We start from the raw sequence: 12686 nt of genomic DNA, 5'->3' as shown, positions 1-12686 counted from the left end.
ACACGGTACAAGAGTTTTCCCTGGAAGCAGGACGCTAATGCGATCTCAAATGCTTCTCTGCAGTGGTTCTGTCTCAACCTTTCTCCATCCCTTCCTGTACAGGTTCCCACTGCAGCTTTTAAAGAGACTCGGCTCCTCTTTGGTGCCCGCTTCTCTCCTGCCTGAACAATCTGCGGCAAGAGCTTGTATCTAAAATTGTACGTGGAAGTCGTTGCTGGTGTCAGTCACTCTGCAATTGGCCAGTTTCATGTTAAATTAATACTCTGTGCTACTGCACAGGAGTCTATCCCCAGCGTGATCTCCTTTCTCTGGTGTGAGAACCATGGGCCAGGCGGGATCCTGTCTGTTTCTTCTGGCCAAGTGACATGATCAGCCTGAACCATGTAGGCTTCCTGGCTGCAGCTCCTTCCCATGGTAACAGCTACACTGTCCAATACTCTGCCCACGTGGGTTTGACTTGGGATGGGGGGTTTCCTGTCTAAGGTTGGGGTATGTTTCAGGCTCTGCTGGGACTTAAGTGCCTGCCTCAGTGACCAGATTGGCCAACAGAGGGATGTGAAAACCCTGAGCAAGCTGGGCCAGCCGGAGCATTTGTGTACGCATGACTGAGATTGGTGGCACAGGCTTTCCTGTCACCTCTCACGGAGCTGGTTTTATGACGTCCGTGGGAGGAGGGTGCTCTCCCACGGCTCAGTGACCAGGCAGGCAAAGGCTGTTTAAATGGCTGATCTGCACTGAAGTTGTACTGATGTCAGTGTTTTAGTGTGAGCTGCACACGTACACACAGTCTGTTTAATGGAGATAATACTGGTGAAAACCCTGCAGTGGGCGTAGTTCTATTACATATAAAGTACATGCTGCTGATTGTGCAGGCAGGGGCAGACTGAAATAGCTGGCCCACTATATGGAAATATCAAAGGGGAAACTAAATACCCTCTGATACTTATTTCCCACCCCTTCTATTTTTTCCTTCCTTCCTCTCTCTTCTCCCCTATTTATTTTGGGTCTGCACATCCTAAACTCCAGTCCTCCGACTAAGTGGGTTTGTTAGTCTAGGACCGTGGTCACCAACCAGTAGATCACGAGCTACCGGTAGATCTCAGGGGCTCTAAGAGTAGCTCTTGAGCCCTCTCTGAACTGCACACCTGCGCAGTGCATTTACATTAGATTTCCTCATTTGAGGAGCAGCTACTCACTGAGCAACAGCACAGGTGAGTAGCTGCGAGCAATGGTGGGAATTTTTTTTTAAAGTAGCAGTATAAGGATTGGGGATAGCAAGTCATTGGAAAAGAGGAGAATAGAGAGGGCGGGACTTCAAGGAAGGGGCGGGGCAGTAGATCTTGGCTTGGTCTGTCATTTAAAAAGTGAGCTTGGGTGTAAAAAGGTTGGAGACCACTGGTCTAGGAAGTGCTACCAGACGGCTTGTTGAAGTTACTCCTGTAGGTGGCAGGCTAGGACAACTTTTGACTGCTGGTAATCAGCAATACCCGGCATGGATTTACAGCACTATTAGATGTATTAGCAGGTTGCTGGACAAAGAGCACGTCTGTTGGGTTGCCAGTGCTGTGCTCATGCAGTAGCATAGAGAAATGTGCTGGCGCCAACAACTGTAGATAGCGGCTCTTGTAGGCACCACCCATCCCTTGAAGTCTTGTGGGCAGTTGCGATGACATAAGATGACATCTCAGACCACTCTAACGGGCTACTGTTGGATTTATGCCTTTCGCCTTGGAGCTGGGCTTTGTGTTGGCCTTTGCCAGAAAAAACCAACCAAAATGGAGGCAACAAGGATGATTCATGTGGGGCTTTTCCCTGGTTCATGGAGGTCACACGGAGCAGCTACTGCAGAGCCGGCCTCCAAGACTGACGCTGCTCCAGAGTATGTCTGTCCTGGTTGCATGGAGCTAAGGTTTTTGCATTGGGGCTGGTGGCCTTCAATCAAATGCAGTCGAGTGAGACTTTTGCTATGACAGTCACATCTCTCTCCTCCTTTGAGCACCGTGTCGGAATAGGAGCAGTTGCCATGGAGGTGGAAAATTAGCAAACACACCCCTAGTTAACACGACTCTTCCTGTTCTAGGCTGATCAGTGGTGCTCAGCAGCATCTGGGGAATCTAAGGCCGCATCTGTGTGTGGAAGCTGCGAGGGTTTAATTTGCTGGCTCCTACTGCTCCTGATGCTGGGTCATGAGCACACTTCTATATTTGGCTGCCTCGGGGCTCACCATGACCGAATTGGTGAAAGGGATCTGGCACAGTGGGGAAGCATCCCAGTTTCTCCCAAGCCACCATCCACTGTGTGGCTTCCTGGGAATATTTTAGCTGTGCATTGTAGGGACCACTGTTCCTCAGCTACTGTAGGAGTTTGGGGTCAAGTTATTCCCTCTGGTTCAGCCTATAATTGTCTTATTGGCACCACTCTAAAAAATGCCTGCAGTCCTGCCTTGTAACCTACGCTCCCTTGTGCTGCTTTTCAACCTCCCCCTCCCCGCCAGCTTCCTGGCAGTGGAGCTGAACAGATCAGCTGAGTTGTCATGTCCTTTTGAGACCCTGTTGGGGATTCCTCTGTAGCTGGGGAAGCCTGGCAGCCGGGCATGCAGCCTTGAAAAGGAGACAGCTAAGGAATGGATGGTGCTGTAGTCAGTCACATCAGCTGCATGCCACCGCATGGCTGTTCTGGCCCTGTGAAGTGAGCACCAAAGGTGGAGATAGGGGGGGGAGAATCAGGTTGTGGGAAGATCAGCTGCAGAACTTTTGGAGGTAAAAGGCCACATTCTTGGCTCTGTGTGCCAGGCTTGCCCTAGCACAGAGATGCTAGAATTCATCCTGCACGTACATCTTAGGCCTTTCAGCATGACCTGCTGCACTGGTCTGGGCCGGGATAGTAGTAAGGAATAATAGATGGGTTTGATGCATCATGTTCCTCTCCCCAGCTTTCTCTGAATATGTAAATAGAATGTGGGCTTTCTCCATGGTCACAAACGCTGATGGATCAGCTGGGGGTTTGACACACCTTACACTGGTCTGGGAAGGTGCACAGCTCTCATGTCTCCAGGAGCGCTAGACTCTTCTGCAAGCAGGCAGACTTTTCCTGGTCTGGCACGTTTACCTAGAGGTAGAAATGGCAACTGTGAGTTGCAGGGACCCAGCCTGGCCTTTGGTTCTCTGGCTCCAGCAGCCAAACACAGGGCCCATGGGCAGCAGCAAGGAAAGGTGGCGTTATTGCAGGCCTATTGGTGGCAAGGCAGTGCTAGCAAGTCTTCTGGTGAAAGTGAGCCTAATGCACTTTATCTGCACTACCCCAGTGAACCTTGGATAACTTTGAGACCACTTAGGCATAGGTGCTGAAATGGGGGGTTGCTGCGGCCGCACCCCCGGCTGGAAGTGGCTTCCACCATGTGCAGAGTTTACAGCTGGATTTAATAGCTCCCCCCCTACAAATTGTTCCAGAGTCCCTGCACTTAAGTCCAGATCCTCAAAGACATTTAGGTGTCTGTCTACCACTGCTTTCATCAATCGCTCCGTGACCTCTGTATAATGTGGGTAACAAAATTATATATATATATTTTTTTTCTCCTGCCCATTAACTTAATTGTCTGCTTCAATTGTGAAATCTTTAGGGCTGGGACAGTTGGGGTGAGGTTGCCAGGTGTCTGGTTTTGAACCCTATAGTCCAGTATGTGAGCTTTCTGTTTGGGAAACCAATTGAGAAAATATAAATGTCCGGTATTTTCCAAATAAGACGTAATGTCAAGTGGATCCAGTATTTTTGTTGAAACCATCTGGCAACCCTAGTTGGGGGGCCCTGATTTCAGTAATAGCAGATTAGAATTTCCCAGAAAACCAGGTGTAGGTGAAGAACATTCTGGTGGGGGTGAATATCATCTGGCATGTATGGGCTTCTTAGTGAAACTGATCATCATAAGAACAAGGGGAGCAGAAATTCTGCAGAAATCACGTGACCAATGATGCAATCACGTGAGCATCGTTTTGTGGTCAGAGGGATCCGGGCATGCCCCCAACGTTCTTTGACAACATCCAGCTGCCACGGAAGAAGTTTGCTGCTCTGTGCTGGGATCTAGTTACTAAAGAAAGCTCTTCTTCAACTTATATGTCTCTGAAGAAATGGCTGAGACGCTAGCAGGGCCCAGGAGCAGTGGCCTAAAGTTTGTTCTTTCTGAGCTGCTCCCGGGTAGTAAGAAAGTGGTGGAAAATAAAGCCAACTGACAGCTGCTGGGCCCTGGACGGTAATTGCATGTGGGTGGAGACTCAGCTCTCATGCAGTTCACTGCCTTCCCTGAAGGTAGGGCTAATTGCATTAGGGATGTAAAAAAAAAAAAAATTACGAAAGGTAATGCTGGACCTGCTAAAACGCTTTCAGAGAGCTAGCCTGTCACCGGAATGGAAACCAATAAGCGGATGCATACTGGTTAGCCGTTTAAATGGTTACGCTTTTTCACAAGCCTGGTTTGCATCTTGATCCACGGTACACTGTGTAAGCTGGCTGTCCATGTTCCCCGTTCATACAGAGCTGTTAAAGAGAAGGGGGCCATAAAATCCAACGGAGGTTTCAGGTTCAGTTACAGACGATTGAGTGGACCATGCGGTGTCACTCAAATGCTAAAACCAACGTCTCTTAAAAAAGGAAACGACTGGATCAGCAAACAGGAGGGTAAATAGTGCTTGCACGAGCCGTTACTGACACTTGTACTTCAGGCTGGAATAGTGTATTAATGGGGTCCCAGCCCTCTAGGAATGGAGGACAGCTTTATAATCCTGCAAGGGAAAGTTAATCGGATTAGTGGAGCTAGCCTCCAGTTGAGCAAGGCTGCTACTTTTATAATCCATTTTTAACACGAACGCTAAACTCCCCCTTACCACCTCCTTAGCGGCTATGTACATTGCACATTATTTCAAGGACGCTCTGCCCCCATGACCTTCCCACGCCAGGAACAGAGGTGGTATTTGAATAAAAGATTTGCAATTCTCCAAAACGCTCATTTGAAAACCTTGTTCGACCTAGGGCTGTGAAGGACTAGTTGACTATCTGATAAGCAATTGCTTATGATAGTTGACTAGTTGCTTCTCCCGCCTCCCCCCCCACTCTGCCCAACCGCTTTGCTGCCTCTGTCAGCTGGAGACCTTGGGCTCTGTATGGCACTGCTTTGAAACACCACGGCCATGTTTCAAAGGGGCAGTGCCGCCCTATCGACTAATTGAGTAGTCGATGCAAAAATGCAATGTCTATTCGATTAGTCAGTTACACAATGCTTAACGTCCTTACTTCAAACCAGTTTTTAGCAAATCATAATGGTCCCCGTGTCCTTGCTCAGTCGGTCTCTAACATTAGCAATTTCAATTTCTCGTCCTCTGCTACCCTGGTTGATTTGGGCCCCAATCCTAATTTGAGCATAAGCCATCCTGTAAGCTACATCTCTCCTACATTGCAAGACCCTGAATTAGCTACTGGCCATGGAGGCATTTACTTGTTTCTGGTATTATCATTTGTACTGATTTTTGGCACCAAGAATTGGCCAGTTCAGATCCAGGCTCCATTGTGCTGGGTTTAGGACATATACCGTAAGGCCCAGAGCCTGAGAGAGATTAAAGTGAAGCCATTGGGAGTTAGGCACATCACTTCTTTTGAGGATCTGGCCCTAAGTGACAATCCTGGCCCAGAATTGACAGCTTTACATATGGGGAATTGAGGCACAGAAAAGTTAAGTGACTTGTGCAAGGTTCCACAGGGAGGGTGGCAGAGCTGAGAATGGAACCCAGATCTACTGAGTTCCAGCTCCGTGCTTTAACCAGCTTCCTCTCATCTCTTGCCTCAGCTATTCCAGCCCTGGAATGGAGGCCTGAGGAGCTGTAGGGCCCGTTCCTGCTTCCCTTCCTCTGACTTCTTTTCTCCAGTACAGAAACTGGCTACATGAGCAGAGAATATCGATACAAGATAAGCAACTCCAGTTATGTGAATTGTGTAGCTGGAGTCAACGTACCTTGCCTCATTTTTTCCTGGGTGGCCCCACAGTAGGAGCTTGATGGGAGAAACTCTCCTTGTGACTTACCTTACTCCTTGTTACTGCAAGGGGAGTGCCCTCAACGTTTGATTCAGTGGGTCTTCATTAGACCCGCTCAATCAAACCCCAGATGATCAAGTGCCAGAGCATGGATCCTGTGGTAAGTAGGGACGTGGCCTTAGTCGCACAGTCTCAGCATTGAGACTGTCTTGCTGCCATTTTGCAAATCCAGGCCATTCTGTTAAACGCTCCTGTGAGTCTTGGCCGGCATGTGTGAAAGGAGTAGCAGAAAAGCATTCCACGTCCATCTAAACCTAGCCTGAAGTGTGGGTCTGAATCGTCCTTTTGCTGGGATCCTGCTGCTGTCGGATTAACGCAACTCCACTTTCCTTTCGATGTGCACACAAAGCTGGATCAAGGCTCTTTCTCACCCCACCTGCTGTCTTTGGGGGGGAAGAGCTGCAAAAACAAAGAGATTCAGAGTCTGAAAACCTCGTGTATATGTTCATTGTTCAGCTTGCGGACTGGACCTTGCAGGCTGCACAGTTTATGCGAGGGAGCTGCTGAAAGAGAGTTTCATAAACTGCCACCCCTAGCCCACACTGGTGGTGGAAAACACTTGGGTACATGCTTTAATCCAGACCTGTCAAGAAAGGCCGTGAAGGGTAGGTCTACACAGCAGTGTTATTCCAAAATAACATAGTCTATGTCTACACTACAAGCAGTTGTATGGGCATAATGTTGAGCTGGAGGACTTCTTGCTCTGACTCCTGTAACCCTCATTTCACATGGGTTGTGTCTAGACTGCATCCCTTTTCTGTAAAAGGGATGCGAATTAGACATATTGCAATTGCAAATGAAGCAGGGATTTAAATCCCCCCCCTGCTTCATTTGCATAAAAATGGCTGCCGCTTTTTTCCGGCTCGGAGCTTTCCCGGAAAAAAGTGCCGGTCTAGATGTGGATCTTTCGGAAAATAAAGCCTTTTCCGAAAGATCCCTTATTCCTTATTTTAAGAGGAATAAGGGATCTTTCGGAAAAGGCTTTATTTTCTGAAAGATCCCCGTCTAGACTGGTGCTTTTTTCCGGCAGCCATTTTTATGCTAATGAAGTGGGGGAGATTTAAATCCCCGCTTCATTTGCAATTGCGATGTCTAATTTGCATCCCTTTTACAAAAAAGGGATGCAGTCTAGACACAGTCAAGGAGTAAGGGAAGTCGGAGGAAGAGTGCTCTTCCTTCCCCATCCTGCTGTGTAGACAGCGCCAAAACCCAAATTAAGCTATTTTGACTCCAGTTACACGATTGACGTAGCTGAAGTGGCATAGTTTGTCAGCTTTTGCCCTGCTGTGTAGCTTGTCAGCTTTTGGCGTAGTTTGTCAGCTTTTGCCCTGCTCATGCCTCAGCATCTTTCTGAATCAGGGCCCAGATTCTGAGCTGTAGCAACGCAATGCGTGCGGGAATTTAATGAGCTCCTCCACTATCTCTCTAAATAAGCCCGCCCAGCAAAAGCAAAAATGTAGAAGTAACTTGCTTGAGTTCTCTTTTAGAGCCCACATTGCAAAGCAGCTGGTGGCTGCTGACATGGAACAGCCAAGGGCCCTGATCGGAGTTTTACTTGTAGCCCGATGAATTCACAAGCGAGGGCCAGACTTTCCCTGGTGTGAATTAGTGCAGACTTGCGGATTCTAACAGAGTTATGCCGATGTACCCTATGGTGATGCATGTTAATAACAGTGAATGTGTTTTGTTTGATTCGCAGCATCAGCAAAAATCAATTTTGTGTTTACTCCCAAGGTCTCCATATGTCTGATCTTCTTCCAATGAGCCTGCTTTACAGTCTTCTGGTCCTCAGATCTAGCCTTCATCTCCTCTTTAACTGTTGTAACGGCTTGGAGGTGCTTACCTTCAATGCCTTATCCGTTCTCACCTCCATTCATTCAACAGGGCAAGCAGTTAAGTAAAAGGGGAGAGATCTATCCTTGTACAAAGACAGGACTATAATATTATACTGAAGCTCAATACAAAGTTTCTATATAAAGACTTAATACAAAGTTATATCTGGAAAGACTTAATACAAGGGCCTATGAAAATGATCCAAAGTGGTATGAAGACGCCTAAGACCGAGATTTAGCTACAAAATCGTCTTTATTAAAAGCAAGGCTGGCAGGTAGGCTGAAGGAGTCTAACGTGGTGCTCCTTGCAAACTTTTCATGCTGCTGCAGAGAGTATTGGCGCTCGCCAGTGCAAGATTGTTGCTATGGAAGACAGGAAATCCTCTGTCTGCACTCACCAGGCAAACACTGGAAACTGTCCTACTGCAAATCCCCGCTGCCTTTGGACTCAAAGACCTGTTTGCCTGGCAAGGTTCCCTAAAGTCTAACTCTTTCTCCTGCCACTTTTGCATATATTTGCCCTGTCTCTTTCCACGCTTGTTGCATGCGCATGAGACAAAGGAAATCAAGCAATTGGCTGGAACTCAATACAGGAATGAGGATCTTAGCGAATGACTTATATAAATGCCCTGCCTCGGGAACAGCATCCCTTTCTTTCTAGCTGGTTTACTGCACCTAGGGTTGCTCTATTTGTGGAAGAAAACAGCAGCATTACCCTTGATTTTTGACCTGCACTGTACTCCTTCAACTGTCCTCCTTGAGAAGCCAGAGTAACTGATCCCCGCCCAGTGCCGGGGGCCCTCTGCCCCTCCCAGCAGCTGCCAAACCTGCTTCAAGTCGCTTAAACAAAGAGCATTGGATGGACAACAGTAGTGTAGGACAGAGGGTCGTCCATCAACCTTCCCGCACGGCCGGGATCACCCCGGCGGCTGTAGAATCCCATCATTGGCCGTTGGGAGTTGGCCTCACCAGTTCTTCCAGTCAGGGAGGATGTAAGTCGAAGCGGTCCTGCCTCAGCGCAGGGGGAGGAACGAGCTGCTCTCCCGTCCAGCCCTGCACTTCTGTGATCTACACTAGCTGAGGCTTTGGCCCTAACTTTCAAACCCATCAGATAGCTAGTAAGCCTCTGATCAGACTGCTCCCCTTCTGCCACCAGGTGGTGCTTTATTTGTCTTGATTCTCTACAGGTCCCTGCCTTCCCCTAGCCTGGACTTTATTTTATGGACTGTGGGGTTCTTGGATCTGAGTTCTAATGCTGCAGGATAGCTCAGTGGTTGGAGCATTGGCCTACTAAGCCCAGGGTTGTGAGTTCAATCCTGGTGGAGGCCATCTGGGGCAAAAATTTGTCAGGAATGGTACTTAGTCCTGCTGTAGGCAGGGGACTGGATTCGATGACCTTCCAGTTCTAGGAGATAGGCAATCTCCATTAATTATTATTTATTTATTTAAGGATAGCAAATATAAAATAGAGATGCTCGTTCTTGACTTGTGGGCTGCTATCCCTTGAGGGCAAATCAGCGTCAGGGCCAAGGAACCTGAGCCAGCTGCTGTAAGCCATGACAGTGGCACCCAAGGCGCTGGAGACAAATTAGTTTGCACTGGCTCTTTGTTTTTTGCTTGTGTATAGCCAACCTCCGCCTGGGCTAAAACCTGCGACCTTAGGGCTAAAGCCATGTGCCTCGACCGAGGGGTGGGGAACCTAAGGAAGGGGGGCTACATCCAGCCCCCAACTTGCCTGGATCTGGCCCTCAAGGCTTGGGGCTCCCCTCCAGCAGTGGGGAGCCTGTGCTGTCACTCCAGCCCCTCCCCCCAGCTAGAGCTCACACAATCTACTAGCCTAGGCCCCCTCAGGCTCTGCTGTGGGAGGGAAATGTGGGGCGTCTTTCTCCTCAGTTGGGGCCACGGCAGGGCGGGTTGGTGGTTCCCCACTGCTGCCCTACAGCAGCCGTGGTCTCCGTGCCTGGGGGTCACACTGGCAAGATTTTGCCTCAGGCCTTCCTTCAGAAGAGGCAGTCTTGTCCCTGTACTCTCCCTCCGTCCATGTCCCAAAGCTGCTGTTGTCCCAAGAGCCTGCTGATGAGGCGGGATGGGGAGAGAGTCACCCGGGGCCTGGCAATAGAAAACAGCCCTGGTCCCTCAGCCCTACTGCTACATCAGTAGGGCTATGCCCAGGGCCCAGCAACACTTCCGTCTTGCTTCTGAGACCTGGATCTTCGCCACGCCAGCTGACCTCAGGGAATGGAAGATGCTGCCTAGAGATTTTTCGTATGATGTGTATTATCTGTCTCTTTTAATGTGGAGGGAGATGGGCATGGCAGGAGGAAACAGGCGGGAAGCAGTTTGGGTCATTTTGGAAGGGGTTCGGGTGTGGAACTTGTTCGGTTGAGGATCACGTTCCTCTAAACCCGCGTCTGGCAGGCGAGCCATTCGGTGCCCACCTTGCTGCGGTGTTTGGACCCAAATTCTCCGAGCGGAGTCCGGATGCTTGGGGTCTGTCCCCACTCTGCCGTTGACTTGCCATCTGACTCTGGGTAACGCATGTCACTGCTCCGTGCCCCTCACCCCCCCCCCTCACCTTTTGCCTGCCTTGTCTGTTTTGCCCCCCGAAACTCATTAGCACCAGGACTGTGTCGGTGGGGTTGTACAGCACCTTGCGCCGCGGGGCTCCGGGCTCCGTTGGCAGCCTCTCGCTGCTGCCTTAATGCTAGTAATTAATCCCTTCCCCCGCTGTAGGGCAGGCGTGGGGACCCGGGGGGACACTGACTCACAGAAAAATCAGTCGGGAGCTGCACACAAGTGAGAAGCAAAACCAAACCAAAAAACCCAACCAAAGCCTCGCTGACGTGGCCCCCGACTGAAAAGGAGAAAGACGCTCCCCTCGCACACCAGAACTAGGGCCCAGCCTCGTAGATTTGGAGGGGGCAGCCCCGAGCCTGAGGGGTTGGATCCACATCCGGCCCTCAGGCCTTACGTTCCCCAGCCCTGCTGTAGAGGAAATAGCTGGGCTAGGTCTAGGCTTGGGGGGTCCGTATCTGTGTGAGTGGCTGGCTTGTTCTGCACCTCCCTGTTTGAAGAGGGTGGACTAGGGGGCAGAATGAGATTTGGCCATTTAGTGCCGGCTGGGGGGAGGTCCGTGGTCCTTTGTCTCCTTTGCAGCTTTTCCATGGTCTGGGTTCAGCCCCTTGACTGCGCCTCCTTGTTCCGGGGGCATGTGGCTGTAGTGGCCGCAGGCAGAGAGTGGATCTGTGGAGGGGGCCAGCCCGAGGAGGGTGTGAACAGTTGCCAGACGCACCGCTGCAGGCCAGGGAGCCCGTCCCAAGAGCGTGGAGATGTGTCCTGGGCAGCCTGCGCCACTCAGCGGGGAGCTGTCGCCCTGGGGACCCGCTGGAGCGTTGTCAGGGCAGGTGCGTTAAAACCTCGCCAGGGTGAGTCGCGATAACGAAGCCTGGTGGTCACGAGGGCGAGGAGCCGCCCGGCCACCTCTGTGTCTGATTGGCTGAGGTGCAACTTTCCCGGCCAATCACAGGGGGAGTAGGTGTTTTTGCCGCTGTGGCTCTTGGGGTGTCCTGGAACACTGAGGTGTCCTGGCCAGTGGAGGGCTTGGACGGGGCGCTAGGCCCAAGGAGGGGGTCCCCATGGTGGGATAAGGGGGAGCATGTGCCAATGGGGCTGTGAGGCGACCGCTAGGGTGGGGTGGCAGGGCACTGCGGGGGCCCAACGAGACCACCAGAGGCATGAATGAGCCATGGCCGGGGGCGCCGACAGGAAAAGGGTGGACTAGAAAAGGCACCTCAGCTACCAGGCCCAAGGCTGCCAATGCCCCCCCATGATGCTCCCCGCTACGAGCCGTGCTGTTCACCCAGCTGGAGGAAGGGGGATGTGTGTGATGGTTGCCCCCAGGGCCAACACGCTGGTATCGACCCAGGGGCTAGCAGAGCTCTGGGCGTGGCAGGTTGTAACAGCCTCCTCTGAAGCCTGGCACAGGGAGGGACCCATGACCCCAATGGGTCACACTTGCACCCTTTCCTCTCAGGCAGGCATTCTGCCTTTGGGTGGGGTAGGGGGTGTTAAAAGGGAGCTGCCACAGAAATAGCTAAGCAGCTAAAGTGCCCCCGCCTCCCTTTGGAGTCAGGGACCCTGCTGAGGCATCTGGCGTGCTCCCGTGACCCCCCCTTGGGGTGGCGATGCTATTAAAGGGATGGTGGGAAAAGTCCAGCTTTTTTACGGCCAGGCCTTTCTGACGTGGCTTTGCCTTTAACGGCGGGAACAGTGGGGGTCTGGGTGAAAGTAAAGCCACCGGCAGTGCTGGCGGGTTTGTTTGGGCAGCCAGTGGGAATTCTTGCGACTAACAGAGCTGGTGAGGCTGCCCTCCCTCGCCTTGTCTGCAAATATTTGTACCTTCCCTACTATGGGCCGGCTGGTATTTACACTCAGGGAAGGTAACAGATGTCACCGCAATTAATTTTCCATGCTGCCCGTTCATGGCTGCTGTGAACACAAGATTTCAAATACCTTTACTCTCCTCTCCTGGGCCGCTGGAAGGGATACTGGAGCGAGCCACGGTGGCATTTCTGCATGGTGTATCATGCCGCAAGATGGCTTACAGAGCTTATAAATGGAGGCACACTCCCCTCCCTAAAAAATATCCTCTGCCCCGGGTCAGGGAATGTGGAACTAATGTTCAGGGGTCATAGTGCTCGGGAGACTAGGATGGCAATTTTTATTAGCTGGGGCATATGTGTCAAGTATCTTTTTTTTTTCCCCTCTTAAATCCT

The sequence above is a fragment of the Pelodiscus sinensis genome, chromosome 3 (assembly GCF_049634645.1).
Source record: "Pelodiscus sinensis isolate JC-2024 chromosome 3, ASM4963464v1, whole genome shotgun sequence".
NCBI classification, from domain to species: Eukaryota; Metazoa; Chordata; order Testudines; family Trionychidae; genus Pelodiscus; species Pelodiscus sinensis.
The sequence above is the reverse complement of the archived record's forward strand: the minus strand, read 5'-3'. Positions refer to the sequence as shown.